This window comes from Lemur catta, chromosome 1 (genome assembly GCF_020740605.2).
Source record: "Lemur catta isolate mLemCat1 chromosome 1, mLemCat1.pri, whole genome shotgun sequence".
Classification (NCBI taxonomy): Eukaryota; Metazoa; Chordata; class Mammalia; order Primates; family Lemuridae; genus Lemur; species Lemur catta.
Window position 1 is genome coordinate 197,562,326 of NC_059128.1, and position 16,375 is coordinate 197,578,700.

The following is a 16,375-nucleotide window of genomic DNA, read 5'->3' on the forward strand; positions in this document are numbered from 1 at the left end:
GATGTCAACAGTAGAGCATTAAACCAAGGGCAGGGTCCTTCTGCTTGCGGGGCCTGTGAGACTGCACAGGACGCATGTCCACGAAGGTGGCCTGATCCTAGCTGCTGGGTGCCCAGCTGAAATTCTGATTATGTCTGTAAGAAGAAGAAAACAGATTTTGGGAGAAACGTGTAGCTTAAGCCAAATCTTCTAAAAATTCTATACAGATGGTGTCATCTCCTTTTTCCACATGAAGAAAGTGAAGCTCAGGGAGATGAAGTAATGAGCCAAGGTTACAGGGCTAGGAAGTATCACGGCCAAGATTGAATCCATGTCTTCTATGGGTAAGGCCAGTTCTCCCGCTGCTGCGGCATACTTGGGGTTTATGAAATGAAGCTACATTATATGTAACAAAATACAGTGAAATGAGAATGTAAAACAATATGCATCTTTCTCATAAGATACTAGCGAGAAACAATTTTACTTAATAACAGAATGCAACATTCATATAGTTATTCATTTAATTCTTAAAACAGCCCTGTGAGTTAGGGACTATCAGTATACCCATTTTACAGATGAGAAAACAGAGGCACACAGAAGTTAAGTAGATCGCCTAAGGATTCATAGCCAGGATTGTAACCCTTGCAGCCTGGCTGTAAAGCCTAAGGTACTAACTGCTACTCCGGCCTTCAAGTGGAATTTATTCCCTAAGAAAGTGGAATGAATTGCAATGGAAAGCCATTTAATGAGAGGACAGATTCAAACTCAGTATAAGATTTTTTAAATAAATTCTTTCCCAATTAAAACTGTTATTTTAGGGGTAGGGTTAAATTTTCTACCTGTTAGTCTTCAAAATAGATATTCTGAGAAAGGGATCCTTTACCTGTAGTAGAATAAAGGGAACTCAAGCTTCTCTATAGTATAAGGGCCATTGGATATTTGTATCTCTGGAAGGAGGAAATGTAGACTTATATTTTCTACCACTTCACAGATTTTCAGGAAATAAGGGGAATTAGCTACTGAAGGAAATAAGCTCTCTTGCAGGCTTTGAGGTCCTAATTAATGACAGAGATCATAATCTGTATGTAAAAAGTAAAATCACACAGGTGTATCTTTTGCTAGATGTGGTCCACCGTGGTCACCACTTGTTAGCAATTCCCAATTTTACTAGGGTGAGGGGACGGACAGTGTTCAGAATATGGATTTAGTTTGCAAACAAAATGCCAAAACAAGTGAGTACGCTCTGTTTCTAGGAAAGAAATCACTGGGCTGGAAAACCCTCAAAATATCAATCATTCAACAAGGCCTCTTTAGGAAAACAATGTTATGATTTTTGCACAGAGACCTTTTGAAGTTAGACAGTTTTGGCTGAAAATTTGAAAATAAGAGAGCACCCTAGGTCGGGAAGTCTTTCTGAGCTACTTTCAGTACTAGAAGACCCCTAGAGAGGAGGTAGAGCCTTGGCTTTCTTAAAAAAAAAATTGGCCCCAGGATGGAAAAGAAAGAGCCAGGGTTCTGATTTCTTAATCATGTACTCTCCCTCCAAGCTCAAGGAGAGGGCTGAGCCAAGACCTGGGAGGCTATCAAAGACTCCCTCTGTGTATTAGGGTTTGGACTTGATCTCTGATGTCATGATAAGAACAAAAGAATCTCATGCTGCTGTGTCAGACTGGGGTGCTTCTGATGGGGAGAAGGGTGGGTAAAGTGTCCTGCCTGTGGGCCATCTCCAAAGCCTGGAGTTGTCCCCAGAACAAACCCAACTTGCCTTTCCTAGCCCGTTAGGGAATTGTTCTCCATGAATGCATCTGAACCCTCCTTGAACCCTGGAATGTTTCAGCTAGTGCTGTCACTTGGAGTTAACAAATTCCATATGTTTACCACCCATGGCGAAAGTAGTTTTTCCTTTTATTTGTCCTCAGATTGTCTCCCAGAAGATGATTGCTTTGTCCCATTAATAGTTCATTTAGTAGCCACCAAGACTGCTCGCCTCACTGCATAACGTCATTAATCTGATTCTACCACCTGAAAAGAGCAGCTTTTGAGAGACAAGTTTTGCTGAAGAATTTTGGTAAAATAATTTTGTGAGCAATTGGAGATCTGGGCACAGCAACAACTGAATTAGTTTTAAATGCATCCATCTTCTAATCTGTTGAGTGGAAACAAAAGCTCCACAGAATTTGTGAGAAGAAAACAAAATGTTTCAATCTTGTTTTCAAAGCACTAAATTGCTATATAATGGTAAGTGATAAAAATGTCTCTAATTTCTATGTTTTTTTCAATAACTGGCTGGGCATTTTGTGGAAACATGGTAGAGTTTCATCATATTCATGAGTCCAAATTAGTGTGTCCTTAGGGAAGATACTAGAATGTGCCTTTGTTTGGTCAAGTGAATTTATTTAATGATCAAATCTTGAGAGTGCCAGAAAATGCCACTAAACTTCAAGATATAATTTTTCTCTAATGTACTTTCTTATTTGGATATATAGTTACACATTATTATCTTTTTTTCCAAATTTATTCACATGGCATTTTATTTTGTTTACATGACACTTTATTTTTACTTTTGGAGACAGGGTCTTGCTTTGTTGCCCTGGCTAGAGTACAGTGGCATCATCATAGCTCACTGCAACCTCAAATTCCTGGGCTCAAGTGATCCTCCTGCCTCAGCCTCCCAAGTAGCTGGGACTAAGGGCACTGGCCACCAGGCCTGGCTAACTTTTCTATTTTTTTGTAAAGATAGGGTCTCGCTCTTGCTCAGGCTGGTCTTGAACTTCTGCCCTCAAGTGATCCTCCTCGGCCCCCAAACGGTGCTAGGATTACAGGCTTGAGCCACTGTGCCAGGGCTCCACATTACTATCTTCTAACCATTGTTGTAGTTTAAATTCTAGGCTACCAAAATTTTTAGAGAGGATTTCTTTCCCATCAATTATTATAAAATAAACAGACTATGTCTTACCTAAGACACCTTCTTTTTCTTCCCGTTTTTTGTGTCTTCCTTTACATTCTATGCATAGAATGCATGCCATTTTTTATATCTATGCCATTAAATCTTTTTTTTTTTTTTTTGAGACAGAGTCTCACTCTGTTGCCTGGGCTAGAGTGAGTGCTGTGGCGTCAGCCTAGCTCACAGCAACCTCAAACTCCTGGGCTTCAGCGATCCTACTGCCTCAGCCTCCCAAGTAGCTGGGACTACAGGCATGTGCCACCATGCCCGGCTAATTTTTTCTATATATATTTTTAGTTGTCCAGATAATTTTTATTTCTATTTTTTTTAGTAGAGACGGGGTCTCGCTCAGGCTGGTCTCGAACTCCTGACCTCGAGCGATCCACCTGCATCGGCCTCCCAGAGGGCTAGGATTACAGGCATGAGCCACTGTGCCCGGCCTATGCCATTAAATCTTATGAGAAGATTTTCATTGTGCAAACTTTTATTCAGTATTTCCTCTGGCTATAAATACACATAGGTATGTTTATTTAATTATTTATATAGATGTGTAACTATACCAATTTATTATGTACAATATAAATTATACACAGAAAGTTAAAAGAATAGGAAAAGAGGAAACATTTCAATTTTATTTCATATTATTTATTAATGATACAAACTTTTTTCTTTTTACATTAGTAATAATACTTTAGTGAAAGCAATGAGTTTGAACTTACTTCATTATTTAATATTTGGGATAAAAACATTCAAAGGTCTGATTCTTAGTTCAGTTAATTTTCTTACTTGGTCTTAATAGCTGCTTTGGCTGAAAAAAGATATCGCATATGAATACACAGAATCACATAGGAGAAATACATCATTAAATCATTATACTCTTGTGTCAACTTCCTCCACTAATTTTGCAAAGATTTATATTAAAATTTGGCAGTAGCTTTCTATTTTTCTTGATGCCTTTCAGTTGTTTTATAAACTAATCAAAATATATGGCATTTTTGTATTTCTAACAAATGGTTTGAAAACTCATGGAGACTTGATTTGTAAGATTACTTAACCAGATTTTAAAAATTCTAAGTTATCTCTCTATATAGTAGGACTGTTTTTATAGTTGACACATATTATTTTCAGTAATAAGATCATATTCGTGTCCAAATATCTCTTTTCAAAATGGTCTCACCATGGGACTAATTTCCTTTGAAAAGCAAATGCTTTCTCATGAGTTCACAGATTATTTCTCATAAGATCACAGATTAATAGTGTTTATTTTGTTTTTAAATTCTTGTTACATGGCAAATTTTTGTACTTTTGGCTTCACTGTTTTTGCTGCAGTGGCTATTTTGTGGTATCTTTGCAGGAATTTAAAAAAATGACCAGCTCTTTTTGTGGGGTTAGTTTAGTAAAAACAGATAATGCAGTGTATAAATCCACTTAAATGGGCATTTGTAATCTAAACAATATCATATCTTAAATGAAAGAGAGTGACACTGTCTACCCCTCCTCATTGAGGAGCAACCTCTGTCCTCAGAGCTCTTAAAGACCCACGTGACCATGAGACCCAGAGAAAGATGCCTGGTGTGACTCCGTACAGCATCCATAACAAGCTCCATAATACAATGCAAAGTAAGCCTTACACATTAAATATAAGGCTTCATTTTTCTTAATTCTTAGGTTAAAAACATTGTAGAAAAATAGAAGTTCTAATATTTTCATTTTTGGTATCTTTTTGGAGGCTTTTGATCTGCATGGAGAGAGAGACATATAAACAAATAACTGTATTCAACGTGTAGAGTGCTACCTACGTGAAAAGAAGAATGCTTTGGTGCCATGTGGTTGGGGAAGGAGAAGGTGGGGGAGAGGGTAAATTCCAGAAATTCAAAGAGAGAAAACACATTTGGGAGAAACTTTGAAAAATAAATGGGCGTTTGCTGAACCGACAAGGAGGTGAAGGACATTCAAGACACAAGAAAAGAAGACAGCGTGCTTAGGAAGCAGGAGGAGTTAGTTGGTGTTGAAATACAGGACGCCTGGGAGAGGGTTAGACATGAGGCTCGCAGGCTGGGAAGGGCTTTGTTCTGACGGCAGCAGGGAGCCACTGGGGATTCTGAGCAGAGGACTGACCTTAGCGAAGGATAGATTTCATTTACAAATCATGAGCTATATATACATTTTGAAAATAATTACTGTTTTGGCAGGTGTGGATGAAATTCTGTTCAATCTAATGTAACAAATAATTATTGACCATATTGTTTGTGACAGGCACTAACCCCAAGGCAACACAAGGTATATTGGTGTATATTTTACTTGATGGAAGGATTAAGCTGAATATTTACAATGAAATACACAAATACATGCGTTTGTCCTTTAAAGTGGTCATTTCTTTTGATATCTTTGACATCGGGAACATATTAACTAGTATTTCATACTTAGCAATATATATGTTTGGGGCTTATGTGTGGCGCTAAGTTATAAATGAGGCAGTGTTATCATGACATTCTTCAGAAATCAATAATCTAAAAGCCCAAGACTGACCTATAGCTATGGAATTCTGTGCTATCATTGTGGTGACCATATTTTCTGAAACCTCAAATATACTTTTTTTCTAATTGAGAATTTATATATAGGAAATGATAAAATCATGCTTACATCCTGAAAAAAAAAAAGGTCCAATGTATATGTGAGCCAAGCATTCAAGCTAATGAACTCTATTTGAGTGAGGATTCCTGCTGAAGGAATATAAAAGCATCCTAAATTTACATGTGCCAACGTAGCGACTGTGGCCTGTGTATGGTGTGGCCTTGAGAAGATAACTTCTATTATTGCTTGGAAAAGGTGCCAAGATGCCATCTTGGTTTGCCAGCTAGGACATGGCAAATATTTGAAAAGGCCCTTATGTCTTAGGAAATAAAGATTACTTACATTCTTTTTTTTGTTTTGTTTTGTTTTTTTGAGACAGAATCTCACTCTGTTGAGCACTCTGCAGTGGTGCAATCATAGCTCATTGTAACCTTGAATTCCCTGTCTCAAGCAATCCTCCTGCCTCAGCCTCCCAAAGTGCTAGGATTCCAGGTGTGACTCCCTGTGCTCAGCCTTTTTTTGTGTGTACATTCTTCAAAGCATATTTTACTTTTATAATCAGAAATAAAATGTAAGCCAGGCATGGTGGTACACACCTGTAATCCCAGCACTTTGGAAGGCTGAGACAGGAGGACCACTTGAGGCCAGGATTTCCAGACTAGCCTGGGCAACATAGTGAGACCCTACAAAAAAAATTTAAAAAATTAGCTGGTATGGTGGCCTGCACCTGTAGTCCCAGCTGTTCAGCTATTGGCGAGGCTGAGGTGAGAGGATCGCTTGAGCCCTATGATAGTGCCACTGCACTCCAGCCTGGGCAAAAGACAGAGGGGAAAAAAAAACCATCTATGAGTAAAAATATGAAGAAGAAAATGCATACCACTACAAATCAGATTTCTCTGAGGTAGTAATAGTTAATCCTTTATATAATCTCCTTCCAAATATTTTTCTATGGCACGTAAAGTATATATATATTTATTCAACTAAAGACATACTATATAAAATCTTTGCATCCTACTTTTAAAATTTAACATAATTAATGAATATTCGTCATTAAACGTTCTTTGAAAACACGTTTTTAGATGGCTGTACGGTATTGAAGTTTATAGTTACACTATAATTAATTTAAACAACTTCCAGTTTGGGGCATTAGGTTGACTTCAATGCCTTTGGTATTTTCCCTCTGTAATTATAGATATATCTTTTGGCATAAACCTTTGACCATATCTCTGATTATTTATTTTCTTAGGATCAGTTTCTAAAAGTGATTCAAAAGATCTGAAATCTGTCAGATAGGTGAACTGTTGAATATTTAAATCGAGTGATTGAAACTGTTCTCCACTTTGGCAAAAGCATAGTGAGAGCCTCTGGATGAGGGGAAAACCTTACCTTCTATTAATTCATTCCTATTTATTGAATGTCTCTTGAGTCCCAGGCTCTGCACCAGGTGCCAGCATGCAGCAGGACGCAAGAGAGACTCGTCAACTGCTCTCCTGGCAGTGATCTGGGAAGTTAGAATCATGGGCCAATTTCTCATTTACAGATGAGGAAACGGGAAGTGGCTTGCCCAAGTTTACGTGGACAGCAGTCGGGAGCTGGGTCTCTCTTTCTCATTCCAAGGCTCCTTGCACCCCATCATCCATCTCTCCCCTCAGAGGGGTCCTTGGGGCTGCAGTTCAGGGCAGATTGATGGTGTTTTCCAGCCCTCGTTGCATTTAGATCCAGCTTTGGCAAAGGTTATGAAGTGAATGGGGCCAAGTGTGTCTTTGGTACCCTCCCTTCTCCCTTCTGTGCCCACTTCCCCTCCTGAAGTCCCTCCACCCCCCTCTCCAGCACCCAGGGACCTCATAATCTTTTCTCACAGTTTGTGAAAACCTACTTTCTGAGATGGGATTGATGATGCCAGTCATTCATATCTCAATGTGGATAAGTTAAGACGCTGTGTTCCTTCTTCCAGGGGGAGTTAACTGTGAAAACATTTAAAAATCTCCTCCTTATTGAGGAACGCCAGACTTTGTTTCCAGTGGAGGAATTCTGGGCATGAGACAGCAGATAGGGCAGAGGGGCTTTCCTCTGCTGGTCCTCAAGGCTCACCGCTTGCTATGAGGATCCTTGGCAGGACATCTCCTTCCCTCCCCTTTCCATCAAGGTTGGTTAATCCAGTCTCCACCTTCTCCTACCATTCTCCTAAGATTGCCATGGCCCAGTGCAGAAGCCAAGGACGTTGTATTCACACCTTGAACTGACTTAATCCCAGTACATTGAAGGGGCTGCTTTGGAAATAGAGCTTCATAGAATAGGGAACCCCCATTTCCAGGAACCCCCCTTCCCCTTCTCTACCCTACCCCGTGAGGAGTGTCTCTGCTCGGAAGGAAATTCAATCACGGTCTTCCAGCCACCAGAATGGAATTTGGATGGACTATTTCCTCTTTGGATTCTGTTCCAAATTGCATTCCTGTTGCTGCTGTTTGAAGTTAATTAGAGTCACAAATCATTTGTATTTCCCTTCTCTGAAGGGAAGCCTGCCACAGCACTTATCTTATCCAGTTAATTGACTTACAAAGGACTCATTCCATAAGCATTGGGCTAACATATATATGTAATAAAAGCTTGAAGAGTTTGAATTTTAGGTTGTGGAAATGGAGTGCGTGGTATTCTCTCTGAGCCGCAGAGCTGAGTGTTTTGCTGCCCTGGATTTGACTGAGGCCAATGTGAGAACAGAAGGCCCTACCTCCAGGTGTGGGAAGCGATGTCTGTGGGTGAAGGAGATGGGGAACCGGGCACGGAAAGGACTCTCTTTGCCAGTTAGTGAACTGTTGATAGCTGGAAATATAACATGGAGGAGCTGTCAATGTACTGTTTCGGGTATGGGGATCCCTTGCATTTCTAATTGAGTATTCAATTTTAAAAATGTTTTGAGTTATGGCTTAGAGAGGAGATACCTCCAAAGCAGCTTTGATACTCAGAATAACCTTTTAATTTTTTTTCTAATTTTTTTATTGTGGTAAAATGCGCATAACATAAATTTACCATCTTAACTATTTTTTAGTGTACAGTTCAGTGGCATTAAGTACATTGATATTGTTTTGCAACCATCACCACCATCCTCTCCTGCCTGAACTCTTCTTTTTGCAAAACTGAAACTCTGCATCCATTAAACAATAACTCCCCATTCTCCTCCCCCAGTCCCTGGCAACCACCATTCTACTTTCTGTCTCTATGATTTTGACTACTCTAGATACCTGATATAAGTGGAACCATACACTATTTATCTTTTTCTGACTGGCTTATTTCATGCAGCATGATGTCCTTGAAGGTCATTCACGCTATAGCATATGGTACAGTGTTTTTCCTTATTAAGGCTGAATATTCCTTTGTATGTGTATGCCACATTTTGCTTATCTGTTCATCCATTGATGGGCACGTGTTGCTTTTATGTTTTAGCTATTGTGAAAAATGCTGCTGTGAATGTGGGTGTACAATTATCTCTTCAAGACCTTGGTTTCAATTCTTTTAAATATACACATGGAAATGGAATTGCTGGGTCATATAGTAATTTAATTTTGAATTCTTTGAGGAACTACCATACTGTTTTCCAAAGTAGCTGTCCCATTTTATATTCCCACCAAACAGTGTTCAAGGGTTCCAATTTCTTCACATCCCCTCCAACACTTGTTATTGACTAACCTTTTAATTTTAAGACCCACGTAATGAGGTTGTATTTTGAAATATTAATCCAATTTTTAATGGTCCTGGTAATCTGTGGTTCCAAGTTGTCCTGGGACTCCTTGGATACTATTTGTAGTCTCTTCCATGGGAAAAAAAATGGGCAATCCTTCCGCTAGTATGAGGCTTCTTGTTCCCAAGGGGATAGATGTAGGATTATACATAAGGGGAGCCCTTGTCAGACAGAAGGGTGAAAATCTAGCCCCTGCTGGTCCTGCTGGATGGTGGATAGGGGAAGAGAAATAGATGTAGCATAGAGAGGGAAAAGAGTACTGTCCAGGCTTTCCACTCTCTGTGGGTGTGGGTGTGGTAGGAGTGTGAAAGCCTGAGAACTTTGGAGGGGTTAATGGCATCCTTAACTGGAAAGGGTATAAGCAGTGGTGTGCTGGTAAATATCTACAGCCAGCTCTCTGGGAGCAACAGAAGCTCTAATATTGTTGAATTTGCCAGTTTCCATGGTGTAAATACTCTCACCATGGCTGATTTCAAGCTACCAATGTGAATTCAGTAAACATGGAGTTGGGGAGAGATGTTTAGATCATCATTATATAATGTGTCCCCTGTACAGATACAATAGTTGTAAATAACTTCAAAAACACGGATAATGGTAAAACATAGTGAAATAATTAGTTTTGAGTTATTTATTACCTTTTTTCCAATATAATTACTTGTAAGTTTATAGAACTTAAGTTTTAATAATGTTAAGTTTAGCAACTGCCTTACAAAAGTCATGAGAGTTGATGATCATTTTCACGAGCAGACTGCAGCACGTCACTGGCTCTAAGCTTCAATGAGCACTGCCCAGAAATAATTGCTTATAGTGAAGGGAGTGGTTAGACCCTGGATAGAGCCTGAGGGGGTGCTCTTCAGTGGTATCTGAAGAGTCCAGGTAGCATTTCTGCAAAAGCATCTGTTAAGGGCCCAGAGCACCCTAGTTCTCGCCTGCAACCACAACCTCCTCCCCCTATGAGATCATATAATCTCTGTTCCCAGAGTCATGTTGGAGAGAACCAAGGGGGAGGGGAGGAAATCCAAAAGACTGAGCACTTATCCCAATGAGACTCAATCATCTAAAAGAGACTAAACCAGAAAACACAACTGTGATTCTGTAAATTAACACATTTAAGGTTTGTTTTTCTTCCCCTGCTACCCAGGCAGATGGACCTTTGTAAGGGAGATCAATGAACTGTAGGAAATAAAGATGTGGCAGGTTCTTTGCACCTTATGTGGTGTGGAAAATATGTGACCCTGCTATATCCTTTACCTTTTCTCTAGGTATCACTATCAGTACCATCAAAAAGTAAAATAAATTAAGCCACCATTAATGCTATGGTAATTGGGTTTGGGACTATGGGCAGGTAATGTTCTTCTAATTTGTCTTTAAAATGCACGGGGGCAATGTATGGAATGTTTCATATTAACCGTAAGGTGGTGCAGAGGGTGGAGAGGGGCAGCAGCTTGAGCAGGAGCTGGTACCGAGATGGGCTAATTAAGGATGCAGTGTGGTCAGCAGGTCCCAGAGACAGCCCTGCGCCCTCGTTAGAAGAACACGGCGAGGGTGAGTAGAACCACTTCAGGTTCTCCTGAGGATCTACTAAAGTGGAACTTTATATTCTTCTCATGGAAGTAAAGTAAGTTTAAAAAGGTAGAATGGCACTGACTTTCTTCAAATTTAAATTTTATTAGTCGATTAGTTGTAATTTTTAAAATGTTTTTATTCTGAAAATGAATTTTCCACAATAATGCAATTCATTTCAAAATGAGCTCATTTATCTGGCTTTTCTACAAAAGACAATTGAAACACTTAAGGCAAGATTCACTTATTCATCTCCATGTAGGAATGGAAAAAAGTAACAGACTTCAGGTACTGGTTACGGTTAACAAAATATGGGAAAGCTCCTTTTTCTTTTCCTTTCTTTTCTTTTCTTTCTTTCTTTTTTTGGTAGTCTCCTGTGTAAAAGCTTTACATTACTATGTATATTTTTATAATAAGACACTTTTTTTTCTGACTTTCTTTATAAACTAATTTTAAATTTAAAGGCACACAATAAAGCTTTATGCATTTATTAAAATATACACATTTTGGTGAATTTAGAATTTTCTCTTAGTTTCTTGATAAATCAATATATTGTCAACACCACAGTCATTTGAAAATAAAACACACTCTGTAACACATCTGGATATTATTTCTTTCTTCATGATACACTACATTGTACAGTGCACCAACAGGAATTAAAAATCACAAAACGAACAAACTTTAACAAATACAGCAATTTCATATTAAAAAAAATAGCAGAGAACGACACTAGAAATTACCATCTGCAAAATGCAAGTTGTACTTCTCAAGGACCAAACAGAAAAAAGAAACAAGTAAAATTTACAAGCTGTATTTATAACTTTGGATATGAATTAAACAGTAACATTTCTTTTCCACAGTGAGAAAAGCTAGAATGCGGAGTCCTGTGGTCAGATGGTGTGACTACATGGAATGAGGACTATAGCTGCTCTCCTAGAAACCTGCAGCCCCTCTCTCAGCCCAGACAGTTGAGGTATTGTTGCCCATCGCAACAACGTTAATAGAGTCTTTGCTTTGGAAAGCGGGGGTTTATGATTTCCAGTGTAAATTCTGACCTTCAGGGGTGTGAGCGAGACAAGTGTATCAGCAACTGCCAAGACCAACCAATAGATGTACATGCATGGAACAGTTTCTTCTTCCCAATATCAGAATGAGCACAGTCCTTCAAAGCCTGTGCTTCTGGCAAAATTCCCATGACTCACAATTCCCTCTAGCCAATGTCACCAATGTCAATGTCAGGAAAACTTAATAGAAAAAAAAAAAGACAGAGGGAGTCCCTAACATAAAAATCCAGGCTACTCCTGTTTCCTAGTTCTAATACAAGCCATTTTCTTTCCTTATGTGTACCAACATGCACTAAATGTTCTGAAAGAGTAAAAAATTAGAACTACCCGCTGTCAGAAGACTTCAAGCCCAAAGCTGCCTTTGTGGAAGTCCTGTGAGGATTTTGTAATTCCATGCATGTGGAATACTGTTTAATGATTTCTAACACTAATTTTAGTTGATACTGCAGAATACATATTCACGTTTGATGAGCTTCAAAACTTCCACTAATCCCTTTTGGGCTTTAAGTCCTAAAAACAAGAACCTTATCTCCTCAAAGAAGTAATTTTGGCCAAAGTCACCTGCCTAAATATTTCAGACAGAGCAAGAAGAGGAATGCATTTTAGAAAGGAAGTTGCTCCTGAGAAGGAAAAAAAAAAAAAATAAAACCGCCTCTCTTCTAAAAGTCTTAGAGAAAATAAAAGGAGGACAATTACCTACATGAAAAGAGCTTTTTCTATCCACCGCCATTCCAAGTGAGAAATGCAAAGTAAACTCGCTGAAACAGCATTCTTGTTCCTGTGTGGGCCCACGCATTGCTTAACTACAAACATTGGCTCTTCCACGGCCAGGCCGGCACTGGTCACCTGCTGGTGCCTCTCTCTCTTAGGGTCTCTAGAGCTTCTGTAGACAAATGGGTCCTCGGCGTCAGGGAGGCACATGTGTACTGGGGAAACAGAGGCTCCCTGAAAATTTTGTATGGAAACACCCTCCTTGACAAGTCTTGTTCCACACAGCATGAGAATGGAATGCCGTTTCCTTTGCTGCGCTCCCTGTCCCTCCTACAGGAAAATATGGCTGCCTCTGGACGGCTCACTGCCCTGAGGTGTAAATCCAAGAGTGGACTGCTAACTGCTGCCTGCACTCATCAGCAGATCCGAGCTCTGGCTTCAGATACATTTCCTGATTCCTGACTTCTCCACACAATAAGACATTCTGATCTGAAATACAAAATTCAGTAAACCTGTGGCTGACGCTCAGTGGACTTCCCACTGCCATCTTGGGCCCCTGGTAAAATCTGGTGGGTAAGAGGACAACAATTTCCTCTAGTCTTAGAGGTGGATTTTCAAACTGATGTAGCTTCTGTTTTTTCCCCCAAAGACAGAGTCTTGCTTGCTCAGTTGCCCAGGCTGGAGTGCAGTGGCCCAACCACAGCTCACTCTTACCTCAAACTCCTGGCCTCAAGTGATGCTCCCACAACCCCGGCTAATTTTTTTACTTTTTAATTTTTTGTAGAGATAGGGTCTCTCTATGTTGCCCAGGTTCGTAGCTTTTACTTATAATGCAGATAAGAGGTAGTTCCTTTAAGGTAGACTTCCAACAAGCGGCATTTAAAGGATGTCAAGTTTATGAACCCTTTTCAGCAGAACAGGGGAAAGACATTTCTTTGAAGGATTTTGTGTTTTGTTTCCCAATAATTATTTGGTTTACATTCTGAACGACCCATAGGTTCTGGAGGAAGATGGATTGTTAAATTCAACAACTTTTTTTCCTGCTTATTGAAAAAGGCTTATCATGACCACTATGCAGGAATTTGATTAGCTACTAGTTTGTTACTAACAAGTAGAACTGGGATCTCACCTAACTGTATCATTCAGTTCCTTTTACTAGTTCAGAGTGGCCTTGCACTCAAGCTGAATAAAACCTGGAGCTGAGGTTTCACTGTTTAGATAAGTATAAAAAGTTGTTAGGTTTGGTTGTTGAAATTTACTGTTGAAAATTTCAAAGTGGCTGAAATAACTTTGTGTTGTCTGTCCACGTGTTAAAATGACTAAATTTCTTCTAGGTTAATGATGAAATCAGACATAGGACTCAAAGGAAAAATCATACATTGCTTTAAGTACGGATATGTTTTCCTTTAATATGTTAAATTAACTTGGAGTGTGTATGTGATTTGTCAGCTCCTTGCATAGGTGAGGAAGCCACTGCTCAGCTTTCTGAAAGTCCAGCCTTCCCTGATTCACACTTTCATCTTTTCTCCAATTATTCCTCACCCAGGGAGAGCCAGCCAGCTCAGCTGACATTCACATCTACCTGTGAATGAGCCCTAACCTACCTTCCAAACATTATTTCTTACTGTTCCATGTATAAATCATAGATAAATCATAAGCTCCAGGCAAACTAGCTCCGTGCTTTCCCTTGATGGGGGCAGAGTACACATTATTAGGGGACAGCTGTCAGCCACAGTCTCTACCTCACTCATGCGGGCCCTCCGCTTGGCATGCCTTTCTCCCATTTTTACCTGATAAAATTCTGCCCATTCCATAAGGGCAGTTTTCTTATGGTGCTGCTTTTCTTATGGTCTTTCCAATGGAAGAAGCCTTTTGCATATTTGAACCCCCACAGCACGTTATAACTCCCTCATCTCACCTGACATCTTCACTACTGTTCTTTATTTATACATCCTATTTCTGCTGTTTCTTAAGAACTGATCTTACTTATTGTAGCAGCATATGCCATAGCACATAAGAGGCCCTCCAAAAATATTGTTGAATAAATATTTCATTTTCCTCTGATTCATTCATTCAATCAACAGATACTTATTGAATACTCACAATATGCCAGGCACATGTAGCTAGTAAAATCCGGTTTGAAGATTATCTGTGGATTTCAGTGATCTATGCTATTTCAATCCTCCGCCCTCGTGGGGAAAGATCTGTTCTTATCATGCAGGGGAATACTTATTATTATTACCACCAATTCTATTATTTTTCAAGGCGCCCTTCATTGGCAAATTTGGTAAAGCATATCACGGTTCTGTATTTGTGGACTAAATACACATCTAGCTTTGTCTCACCCTTTCTGTTTTTACTTTTATTTGTTGTGAGTTCCTCACTTTTTGTTTTATATCCTATGTATTCTAATAGCTTCCTCAAATCCTTTTGAACTGAAGCAGCATACCAATAAATAAACAGAATAAAATTAAAAAAAATCAAGTGTGACTAGCTCAAAACCATGAATACACACAGTGAAATCTCACTCAAAGAGCTCTTGCTGTAGAGAAGAATTCAATAAAATGTAGGTCTTCCTTGGACTCCATTCCAGGGGTTAAGTTTCTAAGATAATTATTTGTAAGGTGAGCTTACTTTTAATGTGGTCCCACAAATATGATATTAACAAACCTGTTAGGAAAACACTAGTATAGTCATTCTAATGATTGACGGAATCTGCAAACTGCATTGTGAAATCTGGGACTGTTTCACAGAAGCTGGGAAATATGAGAAAAAAACATGTCTACGTACCTTAAAAAGCATTTTGTACCATATTGATAAATTTTTTTGGAATCAAGGTTGCTAGGGAGATGACTTATCGACTTTAGACAAATAAAGAGAGCAAAGGTCAAAAAATATAAAGATACTATTCAGGAAAAATGGCTCTTAAAATGAGAGTGGTTTGTAGGATATGTGTAAAATTGATGTGTAAAATCAATACCAACAGCATTAACCAAAGCATGTGTTCTCTCTTCTCATGCTACGAAATGCATATATCTGCCACCAGACTATTACTATTTTAGTACCTAAACCTCATTAGTAAAAGGAAGCTCTTTTGCTCACATTAAGATTTTGTTATTTTGCACTCATTTCTCTTGAACGTATTCATGAATACCACCCATCCCATGTATCTAGATTTATATCAAGCTTAGCAGACTGTATTTAAAGTAGGCAGATTTGCTGAGTCCTGCAACCAGTTCAAAACTTTGTTTTCACAAAGGTTACTGATAAATTAGTTTACAATTAATCCCCAGGGATATATTTCACAGACCAGGCACTATGTCTTTATGATTAAGTCTAGGGAAGAGAAAACACAGCATTGTCAAGCGTTACATTAAAATGACAAAATGACCTCAGGAAACCAGAGTTCTAAATAATTAATACAGAGGAATAAAAAAGAAGATCTAGAAAACTGTAGTTATTTGAATTTAATGATATTCATTGGCTATAGGTGTGATATGCAATTTATTTAAAGGGTATTTTTAAAAAACTAGTTTCAATTGGTCTTTATATGTTATGTTAAAGCCCTGTGTACTGTTATGAGGACTTGTCAAGTTTGGTTGTGTTCTCTGTTCTTATCAAGCTCCAGTGCTGCTTATTCTCGGACTGTGAGCCCCCAGGAGCAGATGTTAGACCTCTTTTCATTCCCATCACTTAGCACTTGGTATATTTTCAATCAGTGCTAGCTGAATGAAAATGCGGACTTTTGCCTCCTCATCGTAACCCTAAATCATGCCAAGACGGCACCAACCTCAACCTTTAAGA